Genomic DNA, 26,610 nt, shown 5'->3' with positions numbered 1-26,610 from the left:
CCGTGTCCTATCCAGAGGCCCAAGAGATTATCTTTAAAGACAAGCATCAATATGTATGCGCCGCACACGTGTGCTAAAACTAAAGTTACTCTGCAGGTAAAATGTGTGGAAATGGAAAGAAACCTGTCCCTGCCTAACTGGTGCCAACACTGACTGACTGGCTGACTGACTGGCTGGCTGGCTGACTGACTTGACTGACTTGACTGACTTGACTGACTTGACTGGCTGGCTGGCTGGCTGGCTGACTGACTGGCTGGCTGGCTGGCTGGCTGACTGACTGACTGACTGACTGACTGACTGACTGACTGACTGACTGACTGACTGACTGGCTGACTGACTGACTGACTGCACCACCAGCAATTTAACACTGATCGGCCATTCCATGGAGGAGGCTGACAGATGGAAGGTGTTGGGTAATTTTATGCCAGGATGGCTTTGATGTACAAATGAAGATAACATGTCTGTCTGTCTGTCTGTCTGTCTGTCTGTCTGTCTGACCGACTGAACAAATGTACGAGTGAAAATAAAATCTCTGTCTGTCTAACCGACAAAACGAATGTACGAGTGAGTGAGTGAGTGAGTGAGTGAGTGAGTGAGTGAGTGAGTGAGTGAGTGAGTGAGTGAGTGAGTGAGTGAGTGAGTGAGTGAGTGAGTGACCGTCCGACCGACAGACGGGCCGACCAGCGTTACAAAACCAATATTTTCAGATGCGGATCTGTGGACAAATAGCCTACACATCCTTGACATGAACATGTTTAACCCATTTAGGCCTGACCTCAAAATGTTAAAAAAATCTTCTAAATCCAGTTTTCTGAAATAAATATTTTCACGATTTTTCAAAAATAGCAGACCTACAAGTGGCGCGCTATGAGCTTGATGATCTGCTATTTTTAAATAGCTAAATTATAACAATGTTTAAAACACCAAAAGGGGTTCCCGCCCAGAATGGGTTAAGAACCACTGGTTTAAACGTCATTAAACAGCCACGCCCCAAAACAACATGTTTAAGAACCACTGGTTTAAACAACATTAATCAGCCACGCCCCAAAACAAGCACGTTAGAAACAAAGCCACCATCACCACCAACATTTACAATGAAGCTGCTTTAACAGATCAAGTCGCCTATAATAAGCAGACATGGCAACACTGATGTCTAGGCTGCCTCGATGCAGTATTAACGAGCTCCGAGGTGATTGGCTCATAATGAGTGATGTGATAACGAGGTGTGCGTGCGTGCGTGCGTGCGTGCGTGCGTGCGTGCGTGCGTGCGTGCGTGCGTGCGTGCGTGCCAAAAGGTTCACACCCAAAACAACACAATGCAGGAAATGATGGATGAGTAAAAACCAAGAGGAGAATTAGCAAGAGAGGCCAACTTTGCTTTACTTCCTGTATCTGTGTGAGGTGGGCGGTAACATTATTAGGAGACAGGAAGAATGTTGGAGTCTATTCATTTCCAATGGGAGAGTGAACGTGAACACAGCTTCTGAACCATTCCTTAACTCCATGGTCACTGAACTAAATACTGGACCAAATCATCACAAGGCACACAATATTTACAAGATATTCATAGTAAAATGGCTTCTTTTAGCGAGACAAATCAGGAGAAAATCGACTTTGTTAATGACATTTCTTTATCCCAGCAACAAACTCTCGCGAGATTTGAGAAGAGTCCGGAAGCCTCTCTCTGTCCATCTGCAATTTCACGGACAACACATAGGGGGCTCTGAACCCATATTTAAGATGATAATATGTGAATATTATAATGTGAAATGAATGGACATATTTAAAACGATTAGAAATGATCCTTATGTGCCCAAATTAGAGCTGGCATACTTGGTCTGCATATTGAGACAGGCAGATATGTAGGCACGGTTGAGGAGGATAGATTATGTAGTCTGTGTGATCTAAACAAAATTGTTATTGTCCATTCTACAACTCTATTAGGGAGAGACTTTTTAATGAGATAGATCCAAATCATGAATTTATATGGTTGGAGGACTTCGAGAAACTAAAACGACTATTTCAAAAGTACACCTTGTCAGTTGTTTTCAATGTACTTTGTTAAATGACTTGTCAGTGTTGTTGTCTTCTTCTTCTATCGGGTTTCATGGCGGTCGGCAAACCTAAATGGTGCATTACCGCCACCTACTAGACTGAGTGTGGAAACAGTGTTGTTGTCAGGGGGGGAGGGTGGGGGTCGGGGAGAAGCAAACCACGCCTACTATATTTAGGAGACCATTTGTAGGCTTTGTGTACCATTTCGCCTCTAGTGGCTCCAATGAAGTTGGCCCATCTTCATACATAAACCATCTTTGGTAAAAAGGCACAGCTCGTCATGTGAGCTGAGAACACGTAACTTTAACACAGGGCTGCCCAAAAGGTAGACCATGATCTACCAGTAGATCACAAGGCTGTGCAGGTAGATCACATGACATGGCCCTAAAGGTAGACCGTGATCTACCAGTAGATCACAAGGCTGTGCAGGTAGATCACATGACATGGCCCTAAAGGTAGACCGTGATCTACCAGTAGATCACAAGGCTGTGCAGGTAGATCACATGACATGGCCCTAAAGGTAGACCGTGATCTACCAGTAGATCACAAGGCTGTGCAGGTAGATCACATGACATGGCCCTAAAGGTAGACCGTGATCTACCAGTAGATCACAAGGCTGTGCAGGTAGATCACATGACATGGCCCTAAAGGTAGACCGTGATCTACCAGTAGATCACAAGGCTGTGCAGGTAGATCACATGACATGGCCCTAAAGGTAGACCGTGATCTACCAGTAGATCACAGAGGCTGTGCAGGTAGATCACATGACATGGCCCTAAAGGTAGACCGTGATCTACCAGTAGATCACAGAGGCTGTGCAGGTAGACCGTGATCTACCAGTAGATCACAGAGGCTGTGCAGGTAGACCGTGATCTACCAGTAGATCACAAGGCTGTGCAGGTAGACCGTGATCTACCAGTAGATCACAAGGCTGTGCAGGTAGATCACATGACATGGCCCTAAAGGTAGACCGTGATCTACCAGTAGATCACAGAGGCTGTGCAGGTAGACCGTGATCTACCAGTAGATCACAGAGGCTGTGCAGGTAGACCGTGATCTACCAGTAGATCACAAGGCTGTGCAGGTAGACCGTGATCTACCAGTAGATCACAGAGGCTGTGCAGGTAGACCGTGATCTACCAGTAGATCACAAGGCTGTGCAGGTAGACCGTGATCTACCAGTAGATCACAAGGCTGTGCAGGTAGACCGTGATCTACCAGTAGATCACAAGGCTGTGCAGGTAGACCGTGATCTACCAGTAGATCACAAGGCTGTGCAGGTAGACCGTGATCTACCAGTAGATCACAAAGGCTGTGCAGGTAGACCGTGATCTACCAGTAGATCACAGAGGCTGTGCAGGTAGACCGTGATCTACCAGTAGATCACAAGGCTGTGCAGGTAGACCGTGATCTACCAGTAGATCACAAGGCTGTGCAGGTAGACCGTGATCTACCAGTAGATCACAAGGCTGTGCAGGTAGACCGTGATCTACCAGTAGATCACAAGGCTGTGCAGGTAGACCGTGATCTACCAGTAGATCACAAGGCTGTGCAGGTAGACCGTGATCTACCAGTAGATCACAAGGCTGTGCAGGTAGACCGTGATCTACCAGTAGATCACAAGGCTGTGCAGGTAGATCACATGACATGGCCCTAAAGGTAGACCGTGATCTACCAGTAGATCACAAAGGCTGTGCAGGTAGACCACATGACATGGCCCTAAATGGTAGACCATGGCCCTAAAAGGTAGACCGTGATCTACCAGTAGATCACAAAGGCTGTGCAGGTAGACCACATGACATGGCCCTAAATGGTAGACCATGGCCCTAAAAGGTAGACCGTGATCTACCAGTAGATCACAAGGCTGTGCAGGTAGACCACATGACATGGCCCTAAAGGTAGACCGTGATCTACCAGTAGATCACAGAGGCTGTGCAGGTAGACCGTGATCTACCAGTAGATCACAGAGGCTGTGCAGGTAGACCGTGATCTACCAGTAGATCACAGAGGCTGTGCAGGTAGACCGTGATCTACCAGTAGATCACAGAGGCTGTGCAGGTAGACCGTGATCTACCAGTAGATCACAGAGGCTGTGCAGGTAGACCGTGATCTACCAGTAGATCACAGAGGCTGTGCAGGTAGACCGTGATCTACCAGTAGATCACAAAGGCTGTGCAGGTAGACCGTGATCTACCAGTAGATCACAAAGGCTGTGCAGGTAGACCGTGATCTACCAGTAGATCACAAAGGCTGTGCAGGTAGATCACATGACATGGCCCTAAATGTATATCATCTATCACTTGAATTAAGGTGACTTGATTGATTGACATCAAAAAGGGCCTGTCAGCTCAAACACACAATGCAATACGTTGTTTTCAAGAGTGTTGCACTCAAACATCAGTAGCATCACAAAGTTAGTCACACACACACACACACAGTTAGTTATACAAGAAAACCTACCAATTCCATTTCTCCTCTCTATTTCCTGTTCCAAGTGTGTCTTATGTAACCATCTCCAGCAAAGGGATAATAATAATTTGGGTCAGTAGGTCATGTTGAGCTGGTCATTTTGAAGGTAGCTCTCAAGTCCAAAAGTGTGGGCACCCCTGTTTTAACCCATTTTGACCTGAGATCAGATTCTAAAAATGTCTTCTACATCCTGACAGTTTTCTGAAAAAGCTATGTTTCTATGTCAGTGGTTCTCAAACTATTTACTATTTACCAACTATTCCCCAGAATGATATGTAATCGGCTGCCGACCCCCCATCTGAAAATATGTCGTTCCTGGGGGACCTCTCAAAGAAGCAAAGATACGAGTTAAAAACATTTGCTGTGAGCGAATATATATAGGCCTATATATATATATATATATATATATATATATATTCGAAGACTTGCACACATTTTCATGTTTTTTTTCATAGCAGATTGTACGGCGCAACGGGCTTGTAGATCAGCTATTTTTCAATAGCTAAAGTATAACATAATTCTTAACCCATTCTAGACGGGAACCCCATTTGGTTATCAATTAGCTATTGAAAAATAGCAGACCTACAAGCTCATAGCGCGGCACCGAGTGCCGCGCTATGATCTGCCGCGCTATGATCTATGATCTTGATCGAGCTCAGGTCTAAATGGGTTAAAACATCAAAGGGGGTTCCCTCCCCGCCCAGAACGGGTTAAGTAACACATATCCTCATGACACCCCAGTACACACAACTGTAAATAGACACACCATCCACAGGACGCATACCTTTAACGTACAGTAACACATATCCTCATGACACCCCAGTACACACAACTGTAAATAGTGACACCATCCACAGGATGCATACCTTTAACTGACAGTAACACATATCCTTGTAACACAATAGTACGCATAACTTTAGGGTAACTAATATGTGTGTCATGATGACGCATTTCCCTGCACGGGAAACGAACGCGTACTTCCTCTTAGTATTAGTTGACGAGCGTCATGTGAACTTTCACAACAAAACAATGAATAATCAATCGTTTCCCGCTACGCTAGCCGTCGTCAGCCACTTAACCCGTTAAGACCCGTTAAGACCGACCTGAGGCCCGTTCTACAGCCACTTAACCCGTTAAGACCGACCCGAGGCCCGTTCTACAGCCACTTAACCCGTTAAGACCGACCCGAGGCCCGTTAAGACCGACCCGAGGCCCGTTAAGACCGACCCGAGGCCCGTTAAGACCGACCTGAGGCCCGTTCTACAGCCACTTAACCCGTTAAGACCGACCCGAGGCCCGTTAAGACCGACCCGAGGCCCGTTAAGACCGACCTGAGGCCCGTTCTACAGCCACTTAACCCGTTAAGACCGACCCGAGGCCCGTTAAGACCGACCCGAGGCCCGTTAAGACCGACCTGAGGCCCGTTCTACAGCCACTTAACCCGTTAAGACCGACCCGAGGCCCGTTAAGACCGACCCGAGGCCCGTTAAGACCGACCTGAGGCCCGTTCTACAGCCACTTAACCCGTTAAGACCGACCCGAGGCCCGTTAAGACCGACCCGAGGCCCGTTCTACAGCCACTTAACCCGTTAAGACCGACCCGAGGCCCGTTCTACAGCCACTTAACCCGTTAAGACCGACCCGAGGCCCGTTAAGACCGACCCGAGGCCCGTTCTACAGCCACTTAACCCGTTAAGACCGACCCGAGGCCCGTTCTACAGCCACTTAACCCGTTAAGACCGACCCGAGGCCCGTTCTACAGCCACTTAACCCGTTAAGACCGACCCGAGGCCCGTTCTACAGCCACTTAACCCGTTAAGACCGACCCGAGGCCCGTTCTACAGCCACTTAACCCGTTAAGACCGACCCGAGGCCCGTTCTACAGCCACTTAACCCGTTAAGACCGACCCGAGGCCCGTTCTACAAATGCATTCTAAACCAGTAGCTGTCAAAACGTTTTCATGTGTGTTAAAACAGGTGCTATGACAATGGGTATTATTAGGTTCCCTAGTTGCATCATTGATTGATTGATTGATTGATTGATTGAATGATTGAAGTATTTATGAACAGATTGGAGAATTACAGTATACATTTCAAGTACAACTCAATACAAAGACTGTTAACTGTGAGTGGACGACCCAATAAAGCATTACACTTGTTTACAAGAGGGTCCACCAGGTTAAATTCATCAAAACATTTAGAGACGTACAAATAGACACTACTATATAGCCAAAAACAGGAAATCATCAAGGTAAAAAGGGGAGATTCAAATTGCAGCCGTCCGTAGGTGCCCTTTGAGAGCGGTTTTGAAGGAGTCAAGGGATTTGCATGTCTTAATGACTGTTGGTAGGGCGTTCCAAATTTTGGTTCCCATGTTAGGCTGGTGGCCAACAGCCACGCACAGGTCTCGCTAATATGGTGATAACACCAGAACACAGCCAGAGAGTAGGCCGGTGGCCGGTGGCCTCGTACAGGTCTAATATGGTGATAACACCAGAACACAGCCAGAGAGTAGGCTGGTGGCCGGTGGCCTCGTACAGGTCTAATATGGTGATAACACCAGAACACAGCCAGAGAGTAGGCCGGTGGCCGGTGGCCTCGTACAGGTCTAATATGGTGATAACACCAGAACACAGCCAGAGAGTAGGCCGGTGGCCCACGGCCTCGTACAGGTCTAATATGGTGATAACACCAGAACACAGCCAGAGAGTAGGCCGGTGGCCCACGGCCTCGTACAGGTCTAATATGGTGATAACACCAGAACACAGCCAGAGAGTAGGCCGGTGGCCCACGGCCTCGTACAGGTCTAATATGGTGATAACACCAGAACACAGCCAGAGAGTAGGCCGGTGGCCCACGGCCTCGTACAGGTCTAATATGGTGATGTCACCAGAACACAGCCAGAGAGTAGGCTGGTGGCCCACGGCCTCGTACAGGTCTAATATGGTGATGTCACCAGAACACAGACAGAGAGTAGGCCAGTGGCCGACGGCCTCGTACAGGTCTAATATGGTGATAACACCAGAACACAGACAGAGAGTAGGCCAGTGGCCCACGGCCTCGTACAGGTCTAATATGGTGATAACACCAGAACAGCCAGAGAGTAGGTCGGTGGCCCACGGCCTCGTACAGGTCTAATATGGTGATAACACCAGAACACAGCCAGAGAGTAGGCCGGTGGCCGGTGGCCTCGTACAGGTCTAATATGGTGATAACACCAGAACACAGCCAGAGAGTAGGCTGGTGGCCCGCGGCCTCGTACAGGTCTAATATGGTGATAACACCAGAACACAGCCAGAGAGTAGGCTGGTGGCCGGTGGCCTCGTACAGGTCTAATATGGTGATAACACCAGAACACAGCCAGAGAGTAGGCCGGTGGCCCACGGCCTCGTACAGGTCTAATATGGTGATAACACCAGAACACAGCCAGAGAGTAGGCCGGTGGCCGGTGGCCTCGTACAGGTCTAATATGGTGATAACACCAGAACACAGCCAGAGAGTAGGCCAGTGGCCCACGGCCTCGTACAGGTCTAATATGGTGATAACACCAGAACACAGCCAGAGAGTAGGCCGGTGGCCCACGGCCTCGTACAGGTCTAATATGGTGATAACACCAGAACACAGCCAGAGAGTAGGCCGGTGGCCGGTGGCCTCGTACAGGTCTAATATGGTGATAACACCAGAACACAGCCAGAGAGTAGGCCGGTGGCCCACGGCCTCGTACAGGTCTAATATGGTGATAACACCAGAACACAGCCAGAGAGTAGGCCGGTGGCCCACGGCCTCGTACAGGTCTAATATGGTGATAACACCAGAACACAGCCAGAGAGTAGGCCGGTGGCCTCGTACAGGTCTAATATGGTGATAACACCAGAACACAGCCAGAGAGTAGGCCAGTGGCCGGTGGCCTCGTACAGGTCTAATATGGTGATAACACCAGAACAGCCAGAGAGTAGGCCGGTGGCCGGTGGCCTCGTACAGGTCTAATATGGTGATAACACCAGAACACAGCCAGAGAGTAGGCCGGAGGCCGGTGGCCTCGTACAGGTCTAATATGGTGATAACACCAGAACACAGCCAGAGAGTAGGCCAGTGGCCGGTGGCCTCCTACAGGTCTAATATGGTGATAACACCAGAACAGCCAGAGAGTAGGCCGGTGGCCGGTGGCCTCGTACAGGTCTAATATGGTGATGTCACCAGAACACAGCCAGAGAGTAGGCCGGTGGCCGGTGGCCTCGTACAGGTCTAATATGGTGATAACACCAGAACACAGCCAGAGAGTAGGCTGGTGGCCCACGGCCTCGTACAGGTCTATTATGGTGATAACACCAGAACAGCCAGAGAGTAGGCCGGTGGCCGGCGGCCTCGTACAGGTCTAATATGGTGATAACACCAGAACAGCCAGAGAGTAGGCTGGTGGCCCACGGCCTCGTACAGGTCTAATATGGTGATAACACCAGAACACAGCCAGAGAGTAGGCTGGTGGCCCACGGCCTCGTACAGGTCTAATATGGTGATAACACCAGAACAGCCAGAGAGTAGGCCGGTGGCCGGTGGCCTCGTACAGGTCTAATATGGTGATAACACCAGAACAGCCAGAGAGTAGGCTGGTGGCCGGTGGCCTCGTACAGGTCTAATATGGTGATAACACCAGAACACAGCCAGAGAGTAGGCCGGTGGCCGGTGGCCTCGTACAGGTCTAATATGGTGATAACACCAGAACACAGCCAGAGAGTAGGCCGGTGGCCGGTGGCCTCGTACAGGTCTAATATGGTGATAACACCAGAACAGCCAGAGAGTAGGCTGGTGGCCCACGGCCTCGTACAGGTCTAATATGGTGATAACACCAGAACAGCCAGAGAGTAGGCCAGTGGCCCACGGCCTCGTACAGGTCTAATATGGTGATAACACCAGAACACAGCCAGAGAGTAGGCCAGTGGCCGGTGGCCTCCTACAGGTCTAATATGGTGATAACACCAGAACAGCCAGAGAGTAGGCTGGTGGCCCACGGCCTCGTACAGGTCTAATATGGTGATAACACCAGAACACAGCCAGAGAGTAGGCCGGTGGCCGGTGGCCTCGTACAGGTCTAATATGGTGATAACACCAGAACACAGCCAGAGAGTAGGCCGGTGGCCGGTGGCCTCGTACAGGTCTAATATGGTGATAACACCAGAACACAGCCAGAGAGTAGGCCGGTGGCCCACGGCCTCGTACAGGTCTAATATGGTGATAACACCAGAACACAGCCAGAGAGTAGGCCCGTGGCCCCCGGCCTCGTACAGGTCTAATATGGTGATAACACCAGAACAGCCAGAGAGTAGGCTGGTGGCCCACGGCCTCGTACAGGTCTAATATGGTGATAACACCAGAACACAGCCAGAGAGTAGGCCCGTGGCCCACGGCCTCGTACAGGTCTAATATGGTGATAACACCAGAACACAGCCAGAGAGTAGGCCCGTGGCCCACGGCCTCGTACAGGTCTAATATGGTGATAACACCAGAACACAGCCAGAGAGTAGGCTGGTGGCCGGTGGCCTCGTACAGGTCTAATATGGTGATAACACCAGAACAGCCAGAGAGTAGGCTGGTGGCCGGTGGCCTCGTACAGGTCTAATATGGTGATAACACCAGAACACAGCCAGAGAGTAGGCCAGTGGCCCACGGCCTCGTACAGGTCTAATATGGTGATAACACCAGAACAGCCAGAGAGTAGGCTGGTGGCCCACGGCCTCGTACAGGTCTAATATGGTGATGTCACCAGAACACAGCCAGTGAGCACAGTGATTCTTCAGGTAACCAGACCACACTACTCCAGTGGCTGATAATGGCCCTGTTTTTCATTGGGAGATGAATGATTGGCAAAATGTACCTTTATTGTTTGGTTATGTAAAACACAGCTAGGGCAAAGTGACAAAGTGACACTGTTATGGAACATTCCACCCATTCTGAAACCTCCATCATCGTATAACTGGTTCTCTACCACAATAAGATGTAAGGGATAATATCTGGCTAGGTGGTCATTGTCGGGAGATAATTCACCGACAGGGCGTTTAACCACCGAGGCGAAGCCGAGGTGGTTACACTCCCTGAAGGTGAATTATATCCCGACAATGACCACCTAGCCAGATATTATCCCGCTTATTACATGGCTAACTAACATAAATTAATCCATTGATCCAAAACACAACAAAAAAAGTATTCCATAACTTCGCGCTGGCTGCGTCTGCCCAGCTGCAGGGCTGAAGCACTGTCGGAAAACAAGGAAGTGAGTTGATCAAATAGAATCCATTTTCGGGTCCAGCTGCTTCGTCTATTTCTCGCTCAAATGTTTTCAAAAACATTTTTAAGAGCAATGTTTAGCTGTAAATTACATTGTGTGTCAGTAGTGTGTGTGTTTACATGGCTGTTATGTTGGAAACGGCAGTAAATCAAGCGGGCGCAGCTGGTGGTGCTCAGAGGGTTTGATTAGGCAGCGGTCATTATACAGCGGAGCGGTCATTATCATGAGATAACTCACCGCTGAATTAAGCGATTGACCAATCAGAATCAAGCATTCAACCAAGCCATGTAATAAAAAGGTATAATTTACGTCTATCCACTCTGTGTCTTATCAGGGGGTTCAGAAACTATTCACACAACACTGACATCAGCGCTGTCAAACTAGCTCTCTCTCTCAGCTAAGGGGGTCCCTGATTCATCTCTCTCTCAGCTAAGGGGGTCCCTGATTCATCTCTCTCTCTCTCTTAGCTAAGGGGTCCCTGCTTCATCTCTCTCTCAGCTAAGGGGGTCCCTGATTCATCTCTCTCTCAGCTAAGGGGGTCCCTGATTCATCTCTCTCTCAGCTAAGGGGGTCCCTGATTCATCTCTCTCTCTCTCTTAGCTAAGGGGTCCCTGCTTCATCTCTCTCTCTTAGCTAAGGGGGTCCCTGCTTCATCTCTCTCAGCTAAGGGGGTCCCTGCTTCATCTCTCTCTCTTAGCTAAGGGGGTCCCTGCTTCATCTCTCTCTCTTAGCTAAGGGGGTCCCTGCTTCATCTATCTCTCAGCTAAGGGGGTCCCTGCTTCATCTCTCTCAGCTAAGGGGGTCCCTGCTTCATCTCTCTCTCTCTTAGCTAAGGGGTCCCTGCTTCATCTCTCTCTCTCTTAGCTAAGGGGGTCCCTGCTTCATCTCTCTCAGCTAAGGGGGTCCCTGCTTCATCTCTCTCTCTCTTAGCTAAGGGGTCCCTGCTTCATCTCTCTCTCTCTTAGCTAAGGGGGTCCCTGCTTCATCTCTCTCTCTCTTAGCTAAGGGGGTCCCTGCTTCATCTCTCCCTCAGCTAAGGGGGTCCCTGCTTCATCTCTGTCTCTCAGCTAAGGGGGTCCCTGCTTCATCTCTCTCAGCTAAGGGGGTCCCTGCTTCATCTCTCTCTCTTAGCTAAGGGGGTCCCTGCTTCATCTCTCCCTCAGCTAAGGGGGTCCCTGCTTCATCTCTGTCTCTCAGCTAAGTGGGTCCCTGCTTCATCTCTCTCAGCTAAGGGGGTCCCTGCTTCATCTCTCTCAGCTAAGGGGGTCCCTGCTTCATCTCTCTCTCAGCTAAGGGGGTCCCTGCTTCATCTCTCTCTCTCTCTTAGCTAAGGGGTCCCTGCTTCATCTCTGTCTCTCAGCTAAGGGGGTCCCTGCTTCATCTCTCCCTCAGCTAAGGGGGTCCCTGCTTCATCTCTGTCTCTCAGCTAAGGGGGTCCCTGCTTCATCTCTCTCAGCTAAGGGGGTCCCTGCTTCATCTCTGTCTCTCAGCTAAGGGGGTCCCTGCTTCATCTCTCCCTCAGCTAAGGGGGTCCCTGCTTCATCTCTGTCTCTCAGCTAAGGGGGTCCCTGCTTCATCTCTCTCAGCTAAGGGGGTCCCTGCTTCATCTGTCTCAGCTAATTGGGGTCCCTGCTTCATCTCTCTCTCAGCTAAGGGGGTCCCTGCTTCATCTCTCTCTCTCTCTTAGCTAAGGGGTCCCTGCTTCATCTCTGTCTCTCAGCTAAGGGGGTCCCTGCTTCATCTCTCTCTCAGCTAAGGGGGTCCCTGCTTCATCTCTGTCTCTCAGCTAAGGGGGTCCCTGCTTCATCTCTGTATCTCAGCTAAGGGGGTCCCTGCTTCATCTCTCTCTCTCAGCTAAGGGGGTCCCTGCTTCATCTCTCTCTCTCAGCTAAGGGGGTCCCTGCTTCATCTCTCTCTCTCAGCTAAGGGGGTCCCTGCTTCATCTCTCTCTCAGCTAAGGGGGTCCCTGCTTCATCTCTGTCTCTCAGCTAAGGGGGTCCCTGCTTCATCTCTATCTCTCTCAGCTAAGGGGGTCCCTGCTTCATCTCTCTCTCTCAGCTAAGGGGTCCCTGCTTCATCTCTGTCTCTCAGCTAAGGGGGTCCCTGCTTCATCTCTCTCTCTCAGCTAAGGGGGTCCCTGCTTCATCTGTCTCTCTTAGCTAAGGGGGTCCCTGCTTCATCGCTCTCTCTCTCAGCTAAGGGGGTCCCTGCTTCATCTCTCTCTCTCTTAGCTAAGGGGTCCCTGCTTCATCTCTGTCTCTCAGCTAAGGGGGTCCCTGCTTCATCTCTGTCTCTCAGCTAAGGGGGTCCCTGCTTCATCTCTCTCTCAGCTAGGGGGTCCCTGCTTCATCTCTCTCTCAGCTAAGGGGGTCCCTGCTTCATCTCTCTCTCAGCTAGGGGGTCCCTGCTTCATCTCTCTCTCAGCTAAGGGGGTCTCTGCTTCATCTCTCACTCAGCTAAGGGGTCCCTGCTTCATCTCTCTCTCAGCTAAGGGGGTCCCTGCTTCATCTCTCTCTCAGCTAAGGGGTCCCTGCTTCATCTCTCTCAGCTAAGGGGGTCCCTGCTTCATCTCTCTCTCAGCTAAGGGGGTCCCTGCTTCATCTCTCTCTCAGCTAAGGGGGTCCCTGCTTCATCTCTCTCTCAGCTAAGGGGGTCCCTGCTTCATCTCTCTCTCTCAGCTAAGGGGGTCCCTGCTTCATCCCTGTCTCTCAGCTAAGGGGGTCCCTGCTTCATATCTCTCTCTCAGCTAAGGGGTCCCTGCTTCATCTCTCTCTCAGCTAAGGGGTCCCTGCTTCATCTCTCTCTCAGCTAAGGGGTCCCTGCTTCATCTCTCTCTCAGCTAGGGGGTCCCTGCTTCATCTCTCTCTCAGCTAAGGGGGTCCCTGCTTCATCTCTCTCTCTCAGCTAGGGGGTCCCTGCTTCATCTCTCTCTCAGCTAAGGGGGTCCCTGCTTCATCTCTCTCTCTCAGCTAGGGGGTCCCTGCTTCATCTCTCTCTCAGCTAAGGGGTCCCTGCTTCATCTCTCTCTCTCTCAGCTAAGGGGGTCCCTGCTTCATCTCTCTCTCAGCTAAGGGGTCCCTGCTTCATCTCTCTCTCTCAGCTAAGGGGGTCCCTGCTTCATCTCTCTCAGCTAAGGGGGTCCCTGCTTCATCTCTCTCTCAGCTAAGGGGGTCCCTGCTTCATCTCTCTCTCAGCTAAGGGGGTCCCTGCTTCATCTCTCTCTCAGCTAAGGGGGTCCCTGCTTCATCTCTCTCTCTCAGCTAAGGGGGTCCCTGCTTCATCCCTGTCTCTCAGCTAAGGGGGTCCCTGCTTCATCTCTCTCTCTCAGCTAAGGGGTCCCTGCTTCATCTCTCTCTCAGCTAAGGGGTCCCTGCTTCATCTCTCTCTCAGCTAAGGGGTCCCTGCTTCATCTCTCTCTCAGCTAGGGGGTCCCTGCTTCATCTCTCTCTCAGCTAAGGGGGTCCCTGCTTCATCTCTCTCTCTCAGCTAGGGGGTCCCTGCTTCATCTCTCTCTCAGCTAAGGGGGTCCCTGCTTCATCTCTCTCTCTCAGCTAGGGGGTCCCTGCTTCATCTCTCTCTCTCAGCTAAGGGGGTCCCTGCTTCATCTCTCTCTCAGCTAAGGGGTCCCTGCTTCATCTCTCTCTCTCAGCTAAGGGGGTCCCTGCTTCATCTCTCTCTCTCAGCTAAGGGGGTCCCTGCTTCATCTCTCTCTCAGCTAAGGGGGTCCCTGCTTCATCTCTCTCTCAGCTAAGGGGGTCCCTGCTTCATCTCTCTCTCTCAGCTAGGGGGTCCCTGCTTCATCCCTGTCTCTCAGCTAAGGGGGTCCCTGCTTCATCTCTCTCTCTCTCAGCTAAGGGGGTCCCTGCTTCATCTCTCTCTCAGCTAAGGGGTCCCTGCTTCATCTCTCTCTCTCAGCTAAGGGGGTCCCTGCTTCATCTCTCTCTCTCAGCTAGGGGGTCCCTGCTTCATCTCTCTCAGCTAAGGGGGTCCCTGCTTCATCTATCTCTCTCTTAGCTAAGGGGTCCCTGCTTCATCTCTCTCTCTCTTAGCTAAGGGGGTCCCTGCTTCATCTCTCTCTCTCTTAGCTAAGGGGGTCCCTGCTTCATCTCTCCCTCAGCTAAGGGGGTCCCTGCTTCATCTCTGTCTCTCAGCTAAGGGGGTCCCTGCTTCATCTCTCTCAGCTAAGGGGGTCCCTGCTTCATCTCTCTCTCTCTTAGCTAAGGGGGTCCCTGCTTCATCTCTCCCTCAGCTAAGGGGGTCCCTGCTTCATCTCTGTCTCTCAGCTAAGGGGGTCCCTGCTTCATCTCTCTCAGCTAAGGGGGTCCCTGCTTCATCTCTCTCAGCTAAGGGGGTCCCTGCTTCATCTCTCTCTCAGCTAAGGGGGTCCCTGCTTCATCTCTCTCTCTCTCTTAGCTAAGGGGTCCCTGCTTCATCTCTGTCTCTCAGCTAAGGGGGTCCCTGCTTCATCTCTCCCTCAGCTAAGGGGGTCCCTGCTTCATCTCTGTCTCTCAGCTAAGGGGGTCCCTGCTTCATCTTTCTCAGCTAAGGGGGTCCCTGCTTCATCTCTGTCTCTCAGCTAAGGGGGTCCCTGCTTCATCTCTCCCTCAGCTAAGGGGGTCCCTGCTTCATCTCTGTCTCTCAGCTAAGGGGGTCCCTGCTTCATCTCTCTCAGCTAAGGGGGTCCCTGCTTCATCTCTCTCAGCTAATTGGGGTCCCTGCTTCATCTCTCTCTCAGCTAAGGGGGTCCCTGCTTCATCTCTCTCTCTCTTAGCTAAGGGGTCCCTGCTTCATCTCTGTCTCTCAGCTAAGGGGGTCCCTGCTTCATCTCTCTCTCAGCTAAGGGGGTCCCTGCTTCATCTCTGTCTCTCAGCTAAGGGGGTCCCTGCTTCATCTCTGTATCTCAGCTAAGGGGGTCCCTGCTTCATCTCTCTCTCTCAGCTAAGGGGGTCCCTGCTTCATCTCTCTCTCTCAGCTAAGGGGGTCCCTGCTTCATCTCTCTCTCTCAGCTAAGGGGGTCCCTGCTTCATCTCTCTCTCAGCTAAGGGGGTCCCTGCTTCATCTCTGTCTCTCAGCTAAGGGGGTCCCTGCTTCATCTCTATCTCTCTCAGCTAAGGGGGTCCCTGCTTCATCTCTCTCTCTCAGCTAAGGGGTCCCTGCTTCATCTCTGTCTCTCAGCTAAGGGGGTCCCTGCTTCATCTCTCTCTCTCAGCTAAGGGGGTCCCTGCTTCATCTGTCTCTCTTAGCTAAGGGGGTCCCTGCTTCATCTCTCTCTCTCAGCTAAGGGGGTCCCTGCTTCATCTCTCTCTCTCTTAGCTAAGGGGTCCCTGCTTCATCTCTGTCTCTCAGCTAAGGGGGTCCCTGCTTCATCTCTGTCTCTCAGCTAAGGGGGTCCCTGCTTCATCTCTCTCTCAGCTAGGGGGTCCCTGCTTCATCTCTCTCTCAGCTAAGGGGGTCCCTGCTTCATCTCTCTCTCAGCTAGGGGGTCCCTGCTTCATCTCTCTCTCAGCTAAGGGGGTCTCTGCTTCATCTCTCACTCAGCTAAGGGGTCCCTGCTTCATCTCTCTCTCAGCTAAGGGGGTCCCTGCTTCATCTCTCTCTCAGCTAAGGGGTCCCTGCTTCATCTCTCTCAGCTAAGGGGGTCCCTGCTTCATCTCTCTCTCAGCTAAGGGGGTCCCTGCTTCATCTCTCTCTCAGCTAAGGGGGTCCCTGCTTCATCTCTCTCTCAGCTAAGGGGGTCCCTGCTTCATCTCTCTCTCTCAGCTAAGGGGGTCCCTGCTTCATCCCTGTCTCTCAGCTAAGGGGGTCCCTGCTTCATATCTCTCTCTCAGCTAAGGGGTCCCTGCTTCATCTCTCTCTCAGCTAAGGGGTCCCTGCTTCATCTCTCTCTCAGCTAAGGGGTCCCTGCTTCATCTCTCTCTCAGCTAGGGGGTCCCTGCTTCATCTCTCTCTCAGCTAAGGGGGTCCCTGCTTCATCTCTCTCTCTCAGCTAGGGGGTCCCTGCTTCATCTCTCTCTCAGCTAAGGGGGTCCCTGCTTCATCTCTCTCTCTCAGCTAGGGGGTCCCTGCTTCATCTCTCTCTCAGCTAAGGGGTCCCTGCTTCATCTCTCTCTCTCTCAGCTAAGGGGGTCCCTGCTTCATCTCTCTCTCAGCTAAGGGGTCCCTGCTTCATCTCTCTCTCTCAGCTAAGGGGGTCCCTGCTTCATCTCTCTCAGCTAAGGGGGTCCCTGCTTCATCTCTCTCTCAGCTAAGGGGGTCCCTGCTTCATCTCTCTCTCAGCTAAGGGGGTCCCTGCTTCATCTCTCTCTCAGCTAAGGGGGTCCCTGCTTCATCTCTCTCTCTCAGCTAAGGGGGTCCCTGCTTCATCCCTGTCTCTCAGCTAAGGGGGTCCCTGCTTCATCTCTCTCTCTCAGCTAAGGGGTCCCTGCTTCATCTCTCTCTCAGCTAAGGGGTCCCTGCTTCATCTCTCTCTCAGCTAAGGGGTCCCTGCTTCATCTCTCTCTCAGCTAGGGGGTCCCTGCTTCATCTCTCTCTCAGCTAAGGGGGTCCCTGCTTCATCTCTCTCTCTCAGCTAGGGGGTCCCTGCTTCATCTCTCTCTCAGCTAAGGGGGTCCCTGCTTCATCTCTCTCTCTCAGCTAGGGGGTCCCTGCTTCATCTCTCTCTCTCAGCTAAGGGGGTCCCTGCTTCATCTCTCTCTCAGCTAAGGGGTCCCTGCTTCATCTCTCTCTCTCAGCTAAGGGGGTCCCTGCTTCATCTCTCTCTCTCAGCTAAGGGGGTCCCTGCTTCATCTCTCTCTCAGCTAAGGGGGTCCCTGCTTCATCTCTCTCTCAGCTAAGGGGGTCCCTGCTTCATCTCTCTCTCTCAGCTAGGGGGTCCCTGCTTCATCCCTGTCTCTCAGCTAAGGGGGTCCCTGCTTCATCTCTCTCTCTCTCAGCTAAGGGGGTCCCTGCTTCATCTCTCTCTCAGCTAAGGGGTCCCTGCTTCATCTCTCTCTCTCAGCTAAGGGGGTCCCTGCTTCATCTCTCTCTCTCAGCTAGGGGGTCCCTGCTTCATCTCTCTCTCAGCTAAGGGGGTCCCTGCTTCATCTCTCTCTCAGCTAAAGGGGTCCCTGCTTCATCTCTCTCTCAGCTAAAGGGGTCCCTGCTTCATCTCTCTCTCAGCTAAGGGGGTCCCTGCTTCATCTCTCTCTCAGCTAAGGGGGTCCCTGCTTCATCTCTCTCTCAGCTAAGAGGGTCCCTGCTTCATCTCTCTCTTAGCTAAGGGGTCCCTGCTTCATCTGTCTCTCAGCTAAGGGGGTCCCTGCTTCATCTCTGTCTCTCAGCTAAGGGGGTCCCTGCTTCATCTCTCTCTCAGCTAAGGGGGTCCCTGCTTCATCTCTCTCTCAGCTAAGGGGGTCCCTGCTTCATCTCTCTCTCTCAGCTAAGGGGGTCCCTGCTTCATCTCTCTCTCTCAGCTAGGGGGTCCCTGCTTCTTCTCTCTCTCTCAGCTAAGGGGGTCCCTGCTTCATCTCTCTCTCAGCTAGGGGGTCCCTGCTTCATCTCTCTCTCAGCTAAGGGGTCCCTGCTTCATCTCTCTCTCAGCTAAGGGGTCCCTGCTTCATCTCTCTCTCAGCTAAGGGGGTCCCTGCTTCATCTCTCTCTCTCAGCTAGGGGGTCCCTGCTTCATCTCTCTCTCTCAGCTAAGGGGGTCCCTGCTTCATCTCTCTCTCAGCTAAGGGGTCCCTGCTTCATCTCTCTCTCAGCTAAGGGGTCCCTGCTTCATCTCTCTCTCTCAGCTAAGGGGGTCCCTGCTTCATCTCTCTCTCTCAGCTAAGGGGGTCCCTGCTTCATCTCTCTCTCAGCTAAGGGGGTCCCTGCTTCATCTCTCTCTCAGCTAAGGGGTCCCTGCTTCATCTCTCTCTCTCAGCTAAGGGGGTCCCTGCTTCATCTCTCTCTCAGCTAAGGGGTCCCTGCTTCATCTCTCTCTCAGCTAAGGGGTCCCTGCTTCATCTCTCTCTCAGCTAGGGGGTCCCTGCTTCATCTCTCTCTCAGCTAAGGGGGTCCCTGCTTCATCTCTCTCTCTCAGCTAAGGGGGTCCCTGCTTCATCTCTCTCTCTCAGCTAAGGGGTCCCTGCTTCATCTCTCTCTCTCAGCTAAGGGGGTCCCTGCTTCATCTCTCTCTCTCAGCTAAGGGGGTCCCTGCTTCATCTCTCTCTCTCAGCTAAGGGGGTCCCTGCTTCATCTCTCTCTCTCAGCTAAGGGGTCCCTGCTTCATCTCTCTCTCTCAGCTAAGGGGGTCCCTGCTTCATCTCTCTCTCTCAGCTAAGGGGGTCCCTGCTTCATCTCTCTCTCTCAGCTAAGGGGGTCCCTGCTTCATCTCTCTCTCAGCTAAGGGGGTCCCTGCTTCATCTCTCTCTCTCAGCTAAGGGGTCCCTGCTTCATCTCTCTCAGCTAAGGGGTCCCTGCTTCATCTCTCTCAGCTAAGGGGTCCCTGCTTCATCTCTCTCTCAGCTAAGGGGTCCCTGCTTCATCTCTCTCTCTCAGCTAAGGGGTCCCTGCTTCATCTCTCTCTCTCAGCTAAGGGGGTCCCTGCTTCATCTCTCTCAGCTAAGGGGGTCCCTGCTTCATCTCTCTCTCAGCTAAGGGGGTCCCTGCTTCATCTCTCTCTCTCAGCTAAGGGGGTCCCTGCTTCATCTCTCTCTCTCAGCTAAGGGGTCCCTGCTTCATCTCTCTCTCAGCTAAGGGGTCCCTGCTTCATCTCTCTCTCAGCTAAGGGGTCCCTGCTTCATCTCTCTCTCAGCTAAGGGGTCCCTGCTTCATCTCTCTCTCAGCTAAGGGGTCCCTGCTTCATCTCTCTCTCAGCTAAGGGGTCCCTGCTTCATCTCTCTCTCAGCTAAGGGGTCCCTGCTTCATCTCTCTCTCAGCTAAGGGGGTCCTTGGCCTCAGAAAGACCCCTACAAGCCTAATAGGGCAGCTAGGCTATCAAACACAGCTTTGGAAAGAAGAAGCATTTTATTTTACTACATCTGCTGTGTGTGTGTGTGTGTGTGTGTGTGTGTGTGTGTGTGTGTGTGTGTGTGTGTGTGTGTGAAGGAGCTCGCTGAGTCGCTGTATAATATTACCGCGCGCACTAACACACACACACACACACACACACACACACACACACACACACACACACACACACACACACACACACACACACACACACACACACACACACACACACACACACACACACACACACACACACACACACACACACACACAGTGTTACAGTATGCTGAATTATTAACCGTGTCAGGCTGGGGGTTTCATCACTTCAAGGATCTGCTCTGAACCTCCGAGGAGCTCAAAGTCTGAACTCAGTGAAGAACGTCAACCACAGAGATAACTGGGAGCAGAGATGACCACAGAGATAACTGAGAGCAGAGATGACCACACACTGTTTTGACTTGAGAGCTACTTTCAAAATGACATTAAGCTCAACTAGATCTACCCACCTGAAAAATATTATGCAACTGCTGAAAATAGTCAACCCATTCTGGGCGGGAACTAACCTGACTCCGCCAGATGGGGCAGCAGAGAGTACACTGGGTTCCCCCCTCCTGCTCTCATCTGGGAACTCTCAGGCAGACTTGATGCCCGGCCACAAAACGGCCTGGCCAATCAGCAGCAGCTAGAGGCGGGATAGCTGCTGCTGATTGGCCAGGCCGTTTTGTGGCCTGGCATCAAGTCTGCCTGAGAGTTCCCAGATGGGAGCAGGAGCGGGGAACCCAGTGTACTCTCTGCTGCCCCATCTGGCGGAGTCAGGTTAGGCGGGAACCCCTTTTAGTGTATTAAGCATTATGTTATGCTTCAGCTATTGAAAAATAGCAGATCTACAAGCTCAGGTCTGCTATTTTTGAAAAATCGTGAAAATGTGGCGCAAATCTTTGAATATATATTATTTCAGAGCGAACATTTTTAACTCAAATCTTTGCTTCTGGGGGGGGGGGGGGGAGGGGTCCCTGAAACAACATATTTTCAGATGGGGGTCGGCGGCCAAATACATATTGATCTACCTGGACAGCCTTTGTGATCTACTGGTGGATCACGATATACATTTTGGGCACCTCTGACAGAGAGAGAGAGAGACAGAGAGAGACAGAGACAGAGAGACAGAGAGACAGAGAGACGGAGATAGAGAGAGACAGAGAGACAGAGAGACGGAGATAGAGAGAGACAGAGACAGAGACAGAGAGACAGAGAGAGAGAGAGACAGAGACAGAGACAGAGAGACAGAGAGAAAGAGACAGAGACAGAGAGAGAGACAGAGAGACAGAGAGAGAGACAGAGAGACAGAGACAGAGACAGAGACAGAGAGAGACAGAGAGAGACAGAGAGAGAGAGAATACAGTTTAGAAATGCAAATCTCTGTTATAACTATATGAACCAATAAGCCAAAAAGGAACAGATCTACAAGCTATCAACACGTCTCAATGCCAGCTAGGCGTTGATAGCCTGTAGATGTAGATCTGCACTGTCCTGGTGGGTTTAACGACAACGCTGATACCACCCGGTGCCACCTGTCTGCGCGCACACACACACACACACACACACACACACACATGGTGCGCATACACACACACACACGTGGTGCGCATACACAAACACAAGCACGTACACACACACACACACACACACACACACACACACACACACACACACACACACACACACACACACACACACACACACACACACACACACACACACACACACACACACACACACACACACACACACACACACACACACACACAGCCTTTGGCAACGTATTATTTGTGACAACAATATATTTTGAAACATTTACAGGCCAAATCGTGTGTGGGAGTTATTGGAACCAAATGATTTCAGATGGTGCATGGTCAGCGTCCAAATGATTTCAGATGGTGCATGGTCAGCGTCCAAATGCTTAAGATTCAGAAACACTGGCCTGGACATTAAATACGGTCAGTATTAGGACTTTCTGAGAAGCAGTCTGTCTATTCTTTTGTTTTCCTTGTTTTTATAAACGTTATGTTAACAGTCTGTCTATTATTTTGTTTTCCTTGTTTTTATAAACTTTGTTAACATCACATGCTATAAGTCTGTATAAAATGCTATCTAAGTCTACAAAAGTGTTATCTAAGGGGCTAGGGTAAGTGCTACGGGCCATGATGGAGTCTGAAAAGGTGGGTTTTCAGACTACCACTAAGGGTTGCCCACCTGCCATCTGAATTAAACTTTTGGGCAGGTGGAGTTTGCTTTCAGGTTGCCCGACCGGGCAAGTGCTCGTTTGAGAGGGGGACGCAACCGCCTATAAACACAACACCATGAACCTGTCTAAACACCTGAACGTGACCAGAGCTCTCTGGTCTGTAGAAGGTACAATAAACACCTGAATGTGACCAGAGCTCTCTGGTCTGTAGAAGGTACAATAAACACCTGAATGTGACCAGAGCTCTCTGGTCTGTAGAAGGTACAATAAACACCTGAATGTGACCAGATCTCTCTGGTCTGTAGAAGGTACAATAAACACCTGAATGTGACCAGAGCTCTCTGGTCTGTAGAAGGTACAATAAACACCTGAATGTGACCAGAGCTCTCTGGTCTGTAGAAGGTACAATAAACACCTGAATGTGACCAGATCTCTCTGGTCTGTAGAAGGTACAATAAACACCTGAATGTGACCAGAGCTCTCTGGTCTGTAGAAGGTACAATAAACACCTGAATGTGACCAGAGCTCTCTGGTCTGTAGAAGGTACAATAAACACCTGAATGTGACCAGAGCTCTCTGGTCTGTAGAAGGTACAATAAACACCTGAATGTGACCAGATCTCTCTGGTCTGTAGAAGGTACAATAAACACCTGAATGTGACCAGAGCTCTCTGGTCTGTAGAAGGTACAATAAACACCTGAATGTGACCAGAGCTCTCTGGTCTGTAGAAGGTACAATAAACACCTGAATGTGACCAGATCTCTCTGGTCTGTAGAAGGTACAATAAACACCTGAATGTGACCAGAGCTCTCTGGTCTGTAGAAGGTACAATAAACACCTGAATGTGACCAGAGCTCTCTGGTCTGTAGAAGGTACAATAAACACCTGAATGTGACCAGAGCTCTCTGGTCTGTAGAAGGTACAATAAACACCTGAATGTGACCAGAGCTCTCTGGTCTGTAGAAGGTACAATAAACACCTGAATGTGACCAGAGCTCTCTGGTCTGTAGAAGGTACAATAAACACCTGAATGTGACCAGAGCTCTCTGGTCTGTAGAAGGTACAATAAACACCTGAATGTGACCAGAGCTCTCTGGTCTGTAGAAGGTACAATAAACACCTGAATGTGTCCAGAGCTCTCTGGTCTGTAGAAGGTACAATAAACACCTGAATGTGACCAGAGCTCTCTGGTCTGTAGAAGGTACAATAAACACCTGAATGTGACCAGAGCTCTCTGGTCTGTAGAAGGTACAATAAACACCTGAATGTGACCAGAGCTCTCTGGTCTGTAGAAGGTACAATAAACACCTGAATGTGACCAGAGCTCTCTGGTCTGTAGAAGGTAAAATAAGAGCACTGTTTACCTAGAATGTGCTGTTTTCACTGTTGCTACACTTACAAACATAAACTAGCAAGTGTGAACCCATATTCATAGCTATGTAGGTTTAGGCATAACAATTTGGATATTATAATTTTTTTATCGCACAAACAAAAGTGTTCAATTGAACGGTTATTCTGACTTTGCTGTCATTCTGGAAGTGTCGGCACTCAAAACAAAAGACTGCATCCTTTGAAAGTGACACACACACACACACACACACACACACACACACACACACACACACACACACACACACACACACACACACACACACACACACACACACACACACACACACACACACACACACACACACACACACACACACACACACACACACACCTGACTCATGGAGGTGAAAGCTTTCCATACCTGACTGGCTGGAAAGGTGGGCCTATTCACGTGCACCCACGCATGCACCCACGCACGCACGCACGCACGCGGTGTAAGCCTTTCATACCGGACTGACAGGAAGGGTGGGGCTGCTCTTTTATCTCATTGTTTCATTTCAAACCATTATCAGAGTTTCTGCTCTGCAGGAATTCTTCTCAACTCTCTACGCCAGAGGTGCCCAAAAGGTAGATTAAGATCCACCCGTAGTTCACACAGGCTGTGCAGGTATAGATCCACCAGTAGTTCACACAGGCTGTGCAGGTATAGATCCACCCGTAGTTCACAGGCTGTGCAGGTATAGATCCACCCGTAGTTCACAGGCTGTGCAGGTATAGATCCACCCGTAGTTCACAGGCTGTGCAGGTATAGATCCACCCGTAGTTCACACAGGCTGTGCAGGTATAGATCCACCCGTAGTTCACACAGGCTGTGCAGGTATAGATCCACCCGTAGTTCACACAGGCTGTGCAGGTATAGATCCACCCGTAGTTCACAGGCTGTGCAGGTATAGATCCACCCGTAGTTCACAGGCTGTGCAGGTATAGATCCACCAGTAGTTCACACAGGCTGTGCAGAGATCCACCCGTAGTTCACAGGCTGTGCAGGTATAGATCCACCCGTAGTTCACAGGCTGTGCAGGTATAGATCCACCCGTAGTTCACAGGCTGTGCAGGTATAGATCCACCCGTAGTTCACACAGGCTGTGCAGGTATAGATCCACCCGTAGTTCACACAGGCTGTGCAGGTATAGATCACATGCTACACAGGCTGTGCAGGTATAGATCCACCAGTAGTTCACAGGCTGTGCAGGTATAGATCCACCCGTAGTTCACACAGGCTGTGCAGGTATAGATCCACCCGTAGTTCACAGGCTGTGCAGGTATAGATCCACCCGTAGTTCACAGGCTGTGCAGGTATAGATCCACCCGTAGTTCACACAGGCTGTGCAGGTATAGATCCACCAGTAGTTCACAGGCTGTGCAGGTATAGATCCACCCGTAGTTCACAGGCTGTGCAGGTATAGATCCACCCGTAGTTCACAGGCTGTGCAGGTATAGATCCACCCGTAGTTCACAGGCTGTGCAGGTATAGATCCACCCGTAGTTCACAGGCTGTGCAGGTATAGATCCACCCGTAGTTCACAGGCTGTGCAGGTATAGATCCACCCGTAGTTCACACAGGCTGTGCAGGTATAGATCCACCCGTAGTTCACAGGCTGTGCAGGTATAGATCACATGCCATGATGTCCCTAAAGAATATTTACTTTAACATAAAAACAGCTGTTTTTTTTGTATCTGCCACTTGGTGACTTTGAGTGACATCAAAAAAAGGACCTGTCAGTTCAAACTCACTACGCAATATTGTGTGTTTCAAGAGTGTTGCTGTGCACAAAAATCTCGGTAGCATTCCCATTCTGGGCAGGAACCACTTTTGGTGTTTATTATGTTATACTTTAGCTATTGAAAAATAGCAGATCTACAAGCTCATAGCGCGCCACCGAGTGGCACGCTACGAGCTTGTAGGTCTGCTATTTTTTTTTTAAATCGTGAAAATGCGGCACAAATCTTTGAATATATATTCTTTCAGAGCGAATGTTTGTTTTATTTCGACGTCAGGCCTAAATGGGTTAAATACTCTATGTCCCATTCCAAGTGCGTTTGTGGTATATGTAATGCCGGCACAGCTATTCCAAAGTAGCCTGGCTAATAAGCCAGACTAATATCACACAACACTGTCGCGGTATATTAGTCTGGGCTGGCTCCACTTGGATTTCATTTCCCGGGGGGCGGGTTCAAACATTTTCTCTTTGACGCAATTGGTCAGAGCTACTGTCAGTCAAAGGTCTCAAGCATTGAACGTCACTGTACCAAAGCCCGCCCATATTGCATACCGTGTCCCGATTGGCCCGACCTGTTCTCGGTTGTAGGAAAGAGGCGTGCTACTGATTTAATGGCATTTCTATCTCTTATCTGGGACCCCCAATTTATATTGTAAAATCAATGTTAATTTAACTCTGAGAGTGTACAAAATGGAACCCGTCAGGGTCCATTTGGTTCCATTTGTACACTCTCAGAGTTACAGACCCACAAGGGCCCCCTGGAACTCCCTCAAGGACCCCCTGGGGGTCCCCGGACCCCACTTTGGGAACCACTGCAGTGTACAGTACTGTACTAGTGTACTCTGTACTACTACTACAAACCATTAACTGAATGTCTGGAGGAGGAATTCACCTCAACGTTGTACTCTGTACTGTACTACAGTAACTGTACAGTTACATAGCTCCATTTATATAGCTCCTTTATCCAAGGCGCTTTACATAGATAGTGCATTACATTCACCCATTCACACACACATTCACCGATTGCGGCAGAAGCCATGCAAGGCACCAACCAGCACATCGGGAGCAATTTGGGGTCCAGTGTCTTGCTCAAGGACACTTCGACATGTAGACAGGAGGAGGAGCCAGGATTCGAACCGCCGACCCATGGATCATTGGACGACCTGCTCTACCTCCTGAGCCACAGCCGCCCCATTACTACTGCTGCTACTGCTGCTGCTGCTGCTGCTGCTGCTGCTGCTACTGCTACTGCTACTACTGCTACTAATACTACTGCTAATACTGCTACTGCTACTACTGCTGCTACTACTGCTACTGCTGCTACTGCTACTACTACTACTACTGCTACTACTACTACTACCCCAAAGAAATTAATTAAGTGCGTGTCTGCTATTCAGGAATCCACCTGGACTCTCTCAGCTCTGTACTGTACAGTACTCTGTACTGTACTGTACTGTACTGTACTGTACTCT

General features: G+C 50.5%; 1 protein-coding gene across 1 annotated transcript in view; it reads right to left on the bottom strand.

The window, feature by feature from the left end:
* Window positions 1–26,610, bottom strand: part of LOC306918179 (BAR/IMD domain-containing adapter protein 2-like 1) — a gene marked incomplete at its 3' end in the record, with an annotated part of 120,816 nt that overhangs the window by 91,730 nt on the left and 2,476 nt on the right. The window lies entirely within an intron of this gene.

The sequence above is a fragment of the Electrona antarctica genome (assembly GCF_951216825.1).
Source record: "Electrona antarctica genome assembly, contig: scaffold_160, whole genome shotgun sequence".
In the NCBI taxonomy this organism is placed as follows: Eukaryota; Metazoa; Chordata; class Actinopteri; order Myctophiformes; family Myctophidae; genus Electrona; species Electrona antarctica.
Note: the sequence above shows the minus strand (reverse complement) of the source record. Positions and strands in the feature narration are given on the sequence as shown.